At 43.3% G+C, this 7824-nt stretch overlaps 1 long non-coding RNA gene across 1 annotated transcript; it reads left to right on the top strand.

Annotated features, from left to right (window-relative positions):
• The first annotated feature begins 5122 nt into the window (after window positions 1-5122).
• Window positions 5123-7531, top strand: LOC118499618. The gene is made up of 2 exons (XR_004902120.1): window positions 5123-7396; window positions 7470-7531. It is a non-coding gene; the product is annotated as an uncharacterized LOC118499618 (long non-coding RNA).
• The last annotated feature ends 293 nt before the right edge of the window (window positions 7532-7824 follow it).

The following is a 7824-nucleotide window of genomic DNA, read 5'->3' as shown; positions in this document are numbered from 1 at the left end:
GAAACATCGGAGGGGGCACTTTGTATGTTGTACACCTGAAATTGGTACAAAATATCAAAGTATTGAATGTAAACTGTAATCGAAAAAGAGGTTTTATTACATGACAGAGCATTAAAAAAAATTTGCCCTTAGCCCACATTTGCTGGTATTATCCATGTGTCTCACTGACAGTACTCTTCAAAAACAAACAAAAAAACACAAAAAAACTGGGAAAAAGAAAAAAAGAAAAAAGTATTATTAATTTATCTTTGAATTAAAACTTAACAATCAATATAGAGATATCCTGACCATTGTGGCTTAGTTGGTTAGGCATCATCCTGCAAAGTGAAAGGTCAGCAGTTCAATTCTGCTCAGAGCACATGCCTGTGTTGCAAGTTCTGTCACTGGTCAGGGCATGTTTGGGAAGCAGCAGATTGATGTTTCTCTCTCACACCCATGCCCCTTTTGATCACTCCTTTCCTTCCCTTCTCTCAAAAAAAAAAGTCATAGAGGAATTGGTTTGGAGGATACCACTGAAAGCAAAAGCAGAAAATGCTGCCATGCCGCCTTGAAAGTTAATGTTAATATATTTGGGAAAGAGGCAGAAGCCCCTAGAAGAAAAGATACCACAACAGGATCAGGTAGTTTTGCTTGTAGCTGTTGCCATGCTGTAAGTCTGTGTTCCTGGTCCTGCTGCTAACAATGAGTCAACTGATAACAATGAGTCATTCTTGCAAATAAAATAAATATTATACTCACAGGATACTTTGTACACATCCTGAGTGGTGTTCAAGAAATATGGTTGGAAGCAAAATAAGTATGTTTTAAAAATTACTATGAAGGGTGCAAAATTGTGATTCTTTCTGGTAAAGTTGATCATTTTAACAATTTTTAAATATAAAGTGCATTCACAATGTTCTATAACCATCACCACTATTTTTAAAACTTTTTCATTACCCCAAATAGAAACTCTGTACCCAATAAACAATAAACAATTACACAAATGTTATATTTGTAATTTTGATAGTTATTACCAAATTGCTTTCCAAGGAGAGTGAATGAATGAATTTATGCTATCATTAGCAATATACAGGAGTTCCTCTACATACGCCTTTAATAACACAGTGTATCATCCATTCCCTCATTTGACAATTATCTTGGGCAACTGCAAAATGCCATGTAATGTTCTAGAAGATAGAGATGTAGTAGTGCACAATACAATGTCCTTGCCCCTATGGAGATTAGAGGCTATAAGGAAAAGGGAGACAATATCAGGAAGTAGTGCAGTATGAGTGGATGAAAGAGATGAGGGTATTATTTTGAATAGGAGTATCAACAAACTTTTTAATCCTTGCTCATTTGATAGGTGAAAAATATTATCATGTAATTTTAATTTACATTCTCTACTCTAAGGAATAATATGAAATAATAGTTTTTCAGCCCTGGCTGGTACGGCTCAGTGGATTGAGTGCTGGCCTGCAAACCAAAGGGTTGTCAGTTTGATTCCCAGTCAGGGCAAATGCCTGGGTTGAGCAAGGTCCCTGGGGTGGTGGGGGGGGGACACATGAGAGGCAACCACACATTGATGTTTCTCTCCCTCTCCTTCTCCCTCCCTTTCTCTGTCTGAAAATAAATAAAATCTAAATTTTTTTTAATATTATATTTTCAAATGTTTTGAGAGATCTCTGTTTTCTTTTGTAAGAATTGTTATTTATAGACCTGGCTGGTGTGGCTCAGTGGATGGAGCGCTGACTTGTGAACCAGAAGGTCGCCGGTTCGATTCCCAGTCAGGGCACATGCCTGGGTTGTGGGCCAGGTCCCCAATGGGGGGTGCTCAAGAAGCAAGTACACATTGATGTTTCTCTCCCTGTCTTTCTCCCCTCTCTTCCCCTCTCTCTAAAATTAAATAAAGAGAAAAACAATTTTCACAAAATTAACTACATCTGAGCAATAACACTAGATCAAGAAACATAATATTAGTAAATACCCTAGAAGCCAATAGAGTAACATATTTTGATCCTTTTTTTTTCTTTAATCCTTACCCAAGGACATGATCATTGATCTTTAGAAAGAGAAACATTGATGTGAGAGAGAAACTTCAGTCAGTTGCCTCCTGGACACACTCTGGCCCAAGATCAAACATGCAGCCTAGGTATGTGCCCTGACTGAGGATTGAACCCATAACCTTTTTGGTGCTGGGATGATGCTTCAACTGAAGCAGGAGACAGCATAGGAAGAACTCTGAGACTGCAATACTGTCACTGGCCAGCATTTAGCACCCTGGTTGCCAGGAAACACCCTTTACCAATTAGGTGGAATAAATAGTAAACCGAGGCAGGGAGGAAGAAGGAGACAAGTCTCACACGCTAACTCAGCAGTCCTGAGCCTGGTCTGATAATATCGCCAGGTGTTTCAATATCACAAGAAACACTATATTAGCAAGAAAGAAAGCCCTTGAAACTGTGCTTTCATCCCAAGGCCTGAATGTGGGAGAGGGTCCCTGATGCTCACAGAAATAACTTTGGAAAGTGCCCCAATTTTAATTAACTGCCTCCTGTCACGTATTTGTTTTACAACAAGATGACCAAATGAAGTCTGGAGCAAGATAAGAATTAGGGCTAACAGACTCCCACACATACCTAAGTTTGGGTAGTAACATCCTCCCAGGAAAGCTGGCACCTGGCACCACATTTACCCATTAATCGATATGTAACTTTCCCCTCCTATCCCACCAACTATATAAATCCTGAGAACAAAAGACTCTCTCTCTCTCTCTGGGGCTCAGGATGCTCTCTCTCTTGGGGGCTCAGGAGGCTCTTGGCTCTCGGGCCACAGGGCCTCTGGCCACCCGGCCTTAGGCTGCCCAGGGGCTTGCCACCCTGGCCTTCAGCCGCTCTTGCTTTTCTCACCTTGCTTTACTCTGAAACTTTCCCTTTCACCCCCTATTCTACCCGGTCCTGTTCTCTTCCATGGAAGCGGACCACTAATAAACTGATTACACACTACTAGATTTGCTGATATGTAATTCTTTACATGCATCAGCAAGAAGAACCAGGTCTCTCCCATCAATGCAACCACCTGGCTAGGGCTATCCTGATTCTTAATCGCTTGGCTTAGTTTTCCATTTCTTAATTTTATATGAATGGAATTATATATACTATTTTGTGTCTGGCTTCTCTCACTCATTTGTCTACAAGATTCATCCACGTTATGCATGTGGTTGTAGACCATTCTCGTACCTGAAGAGTATTCCATTCAATGAATATCCTATAATTTATTTATTCATTTTACTGTTGTGGATAGTTTCCAGTTTTTGGCTGCTACAACTAGTGTTACTGTCAACATTTGCACACATGTCTTACAGTAAACATATGTATGCATTTCTGTTAGGTATATACCTGGGAGTGAAACTGCTGGGTCATAGTGTATGTATATATTCAGCTTTAGTAGATGCTGCCAGTTTTCCAAAGTGGTAGTAACAACTTATACCCTACCAGTGGTATAAGAGTGTTCAACACTCGCAAAACTTACTTTTGAGTACATATTCTTTTGAATTTGGTTATATTATAAAATAGTATGCAAATTTACATGAATTTTAAAGCCATACTATGTCTTCAAAGTGGTTTCACTGCTGGGGTGGACAGCTTTTTGTTACACTTCTAGAACTTTTCTTTTTTTTTTAGAAAAGATTTTATTTATTTATCTTTAGAGGGGAAAGGAAGGAGAAAGGGAAAGAAACATTAGTATGTGGTTGCCTGTCTCAGGCACCCTACTGGGGCCTGGCCTACAACCCAGGCATGTGCCCTGACTGGGAATTGAACTGTTGACCCTTTGGTTCACAGGTAGGCACTCATCCACTGAGCCACACCAGTCAGTGTTGGAACTTTTCTTCTCTGCTCTTATGAATACTTGGTTAGAAATACTTGAAAAAACAATCTTAAGAGATTATCTGATTCATTTCCCAGTTTTATCATTCATTTATGAGCTATAATTTATACGTAGGTTTTCTGATCAAGGCCGGGTACAGAAATATATGAGAGACCCCCGCGAAACCTGGAATTATCTTCTGGACCACAGGCCCCTTGTAGTACAGGCTTCCCCGGCTAAGTGAGTGTTCTAGGAACCCATCTGTGTTGTGTGCCAGCTGGTGTTGTTGTGGAGGCTGCCTTATGCTTCAGTGAACTGTTCTTTTAAGATTCTTGCCATAGCTGGTGTGGCTCAGTGGATTGAGTGTCAGCCAGTGAAACAAAGGGGCACTGGTTCAATTCCCAGTCAGGGCATGTGCCTGGGTTGCAGGCCAGGTCCTCAGTAGGAGGCATGTGAGAGCAACCACACATTGATTGATGTTTCTCTCCCTGTCTTTCTCCTTTCCTTCCTCTCTCTCTAAAAATAAACAAATAAATTCTTAAAAAATATGTAAATAAATTCTGGTTTGTTGGATCCCTCCTCATAATTACAACTATAAATTCATACTTATTAAGCACTTACTTTGTGCAGGGTTCTACACTAAGCAGTTAGCTAAACCTGGGAGCCAGGTTTAAAGAAAAAACCACAGGCCCCAAATGGCGACACTCATGCTAAAAGTCCATGATATCAAACCTAGATTTAATACCTAATCTAACTGCAGTTTCAACTTCTCCCAGAAACATAATCTTGCTCAACCAATATGGAATTTTCTGGTCAACACTAGTAAGGTAACCTGTGTGGGGGACCCTTCTCCATCCTCCCACCCCACCAAAAGAGGCAATCTAGGAAATAAAAACACACAAAAATATCCTTTCTCTTCATACAAAAAAATATCTGCAGGCCTCAAAATAATTTTTTTTCCTCGCTAAGAGCACTCCTGCCCCAACTTTCTTCCTATAAAATCTTTCCATTTGTACACCTTGGAGCGCCCTTCTAGTTACGAGATGGGATGCTGCCGGATATATGAACTGCTTAATAAAGCCAATTATATCTTCAAGTTTACTCGGCTAAATTTTATTTTCTAACACTTTGAATCTGACTCTGCCTTGGTGATCAGTGACCTGGCCTTTCTATCGCTCGGGTTCTGTGCCTGAAAGAGGGACGGCATTTGTGACCTCTGAGCATGGGCCAAATCAAATACTCAATGGAAAGCTGTTCCCACAGCAGGCTAGGGCTAACCGCACCTGAGTCCCCAGGGCACGGTGTTCGGGCAGACTCCCCCAACTCTCCTTCCCCGCTCCATCCACCTCGGTTTTAGCCCTTCAGCTTTTATTCACTTCCAAGTCCCGGACTTCCGGACCTCAAGTAAATATCAGAAGGGAGGAGCTTCAACCGGCCGGGAACCCCTCTCTTATCTCCAGGCCTGGGAAAGCCAAATCAAGAGAGCCTGCCGCCGCTCAGAACCCGCCAGCTCCGGACCAGTCGCTCCCTCACTCGCAGCTTTCGAAGAGGCCGCTCTGGCAAAACCAATCACAGCCTCCCTTCTTCCCGTCCGCCGACGCTGTCCAATCAACGCACACCACCGACTGGTTTCTTACTCTGTGAGTCCAACCTCTTGTCCCCGTTCTTCCCAGGTAGGAAAGAACGAGGAGGAAGCGGTAGGGATGTTGAGGCCGCAGAGGCGCAATTTTGGTTACGGACAGGACTGTGAGCCGTTGATGCCTTCTTCTGAGGAAAGCCGGGAAAGCTCCAGCATTTCCATAATCCTGGGAACCTTTCTTTGCGAAGTACTGACAGGTCTTCGCTGCCAGGGTCCCGCTCCCGGAGGGTGTGCCCCGGTGAGGCCTGACTGGCGGAGGAGGGAAAGCCGCTCAGGGGCTGTAAACCTAGCGGACGTGGCCGTGTATCCACCCACCCCCCACCGAGGTTTGGGGGTGCCTGCGGCCCGCACAGAGGGCTCTGTACCGGGACGTGAAGTAGGAGACCTATGGCCACCTGGGCGCGCTCGGTGAGGGCCGGGCCTCCGGCCTGGACCCTGTAGTCTGTGCAAAGAGGGATTGTTGGCCCTAGAGGCAAGTGGCCTAGAAGTGTGGGACACTGAGGAAGCAGCCTTACTCTCTTTCGGGTCCTCAGCCCAGTCCAATGTTTCTCCTCGCAGGATTCCCAGGACCCAAACCCTTTTTTATCTCTTGGGTAGAAGAGGTGGAAGCGTGGAGCCAGGAGGCCCAGGATCCAGAGGGTGAGAGCCCAGCAACTGTCAGTAGAGGCAAGGAAAAGGTCACAGATACTTCACTTCAACATTTCACATACTTCACCCAGTATGTGACTTTTGAGAACCCTCTCTCCTTCTCTCTCGGATCCTCAGCACACACTACACCTCCAAAGCCTTATCATGTCTCCCTGCATCACATCTCCAGGAAGGCTCCTATCCCATTAGAAAATTGCTCAAGAGAACAGCCAAGTTGGGCCTTATAATACCACTTAATCATACTGGACAACCGCAGTTCAATGCAAAATAGAGATTGTGCTTCCAAAGCAGCTAAGGGGTAGGGGAAGCTCATGTAATTTGATTTTTGTTGTGATTGAATGAAGACAAACGTTCCTTTTGGATACTAATTGTGTGGATCACAGTGTAATGGATAATACCATTCATCAGGTTTTTTTTTTTTTAAAGAAAACTTGTTTTTTCTGCAGCTGTGACGTCATAATAAATATCTGTTTCCAGAAGTTGTTCCTGTAGAAGCTAGAGTGCAGTCCAAGTGTAGACTTTTGGATGATGGCTTTCAGTGGCACCCTGGGAGGTTATTTAATGTCCATTTTGCAAGAGTATCATGAACAGGTTCAGGATTGTAAGCTCCATGAAGGCTGGGACCATCACTACCCTCAATGACTGAGACAGAGTAGGGGCTTAATATTGTTGACTCTTCATTAATCCCCAGTTTTCAGGGCTATTCTGCTTAACTTAAAGACAATGGTTTTCTTCCTGGCTGGTGTGACTCAGTGAATTGAGCGCCAGCCTTCGCTCAAAGGGTCATGGGTTCCATCCCCAGTCAGGGTGCATGCCTGGGTTAAGAGCCAGGTCTCCCACTAGGGGCGCTGGATAGGCAACCACACGTGATGTTTCCCTCTCCCTCTTCCCCTCTCTAAAAATAAATAAATAAAAATCTTAAAAAAAAAAAAAAAAGACAGTGGCTTTCAAGCCTTACTTCCAGGGGGCCATATACTCAGCTATTCATGGTGCCTCCCAGGGCAGGTCATGGTCTGGAACATGCTGCTAACTTTCAAGTTTTATCTTTTTCCCTGTCTTAGGATCCAGGCATGGGAGCAAGGAGAAAGAAGAGCTGAAGGGGAAGCTCATTAAAAGATTCTGCCTTTTAGTCAATGCACGTGAAATATCTGGCAAGGAGATACATGTGGCATGAAGCCTTGTTGGCACTCTGCTCTTAAGACCTAGAGATGGACATAGAGAGGAAAAAGGCTCCCATGCTCACTCTGCTCACAGCATGCAAAGGTATTAAACTTAATGAATTTAATTTTTTTCAAAACTTTTATGAATTAGTGACTACAATGTTTTTCTTCTTCAGATATCTGCATGCTCCCTGGATTTTACATCTTTTGAATAAAGATGTATTCTTGGGTCACAGAACCTGGAAATATATGTTGACTTTATTTTTTTAATCCTCACCTAAAGATATGTTTATTGATTCCAGAGAGAGAGGAAGGGAGAGACAGAGAAATATTGATGTGAGAGAGAAACATGGATCAATTGCCTCTTGTATACACTCCAGCCAGTGATCAAACCCACAACGTAGGCATGTACCCTGACTGGGATCGAACCTGCAGCATTTTGATGTACAGGGACGATGCTCCAACCAACTGAGCAACCTGGCCAGGGCAGGGTGCAAAGGTTTTTTTGTTTGTTTTAGAGTAATTACTTGA

The sequence above is a fragment of the Phyllostomus discolor genome, chromosome 3 (genome assembly GCF_004126475.2).
Source record: "Phyllostomus discolor isolate MPI-MPIP mPhyDis1 chromosome 3, mPhyDis1.pri.v3, whole genome shotgun sequence".
Classification (NCBI taxonomy): domain Eukaryota; kingdom Metazoa; phylum Chordata; class Mammalia; order Chiroptera; family Phyllostomidae; genus Phyllostomus; species Phyllostomus discolor.
This window is presented reverse-complemented; position numbering and strand designations above follow the sequence as displayed.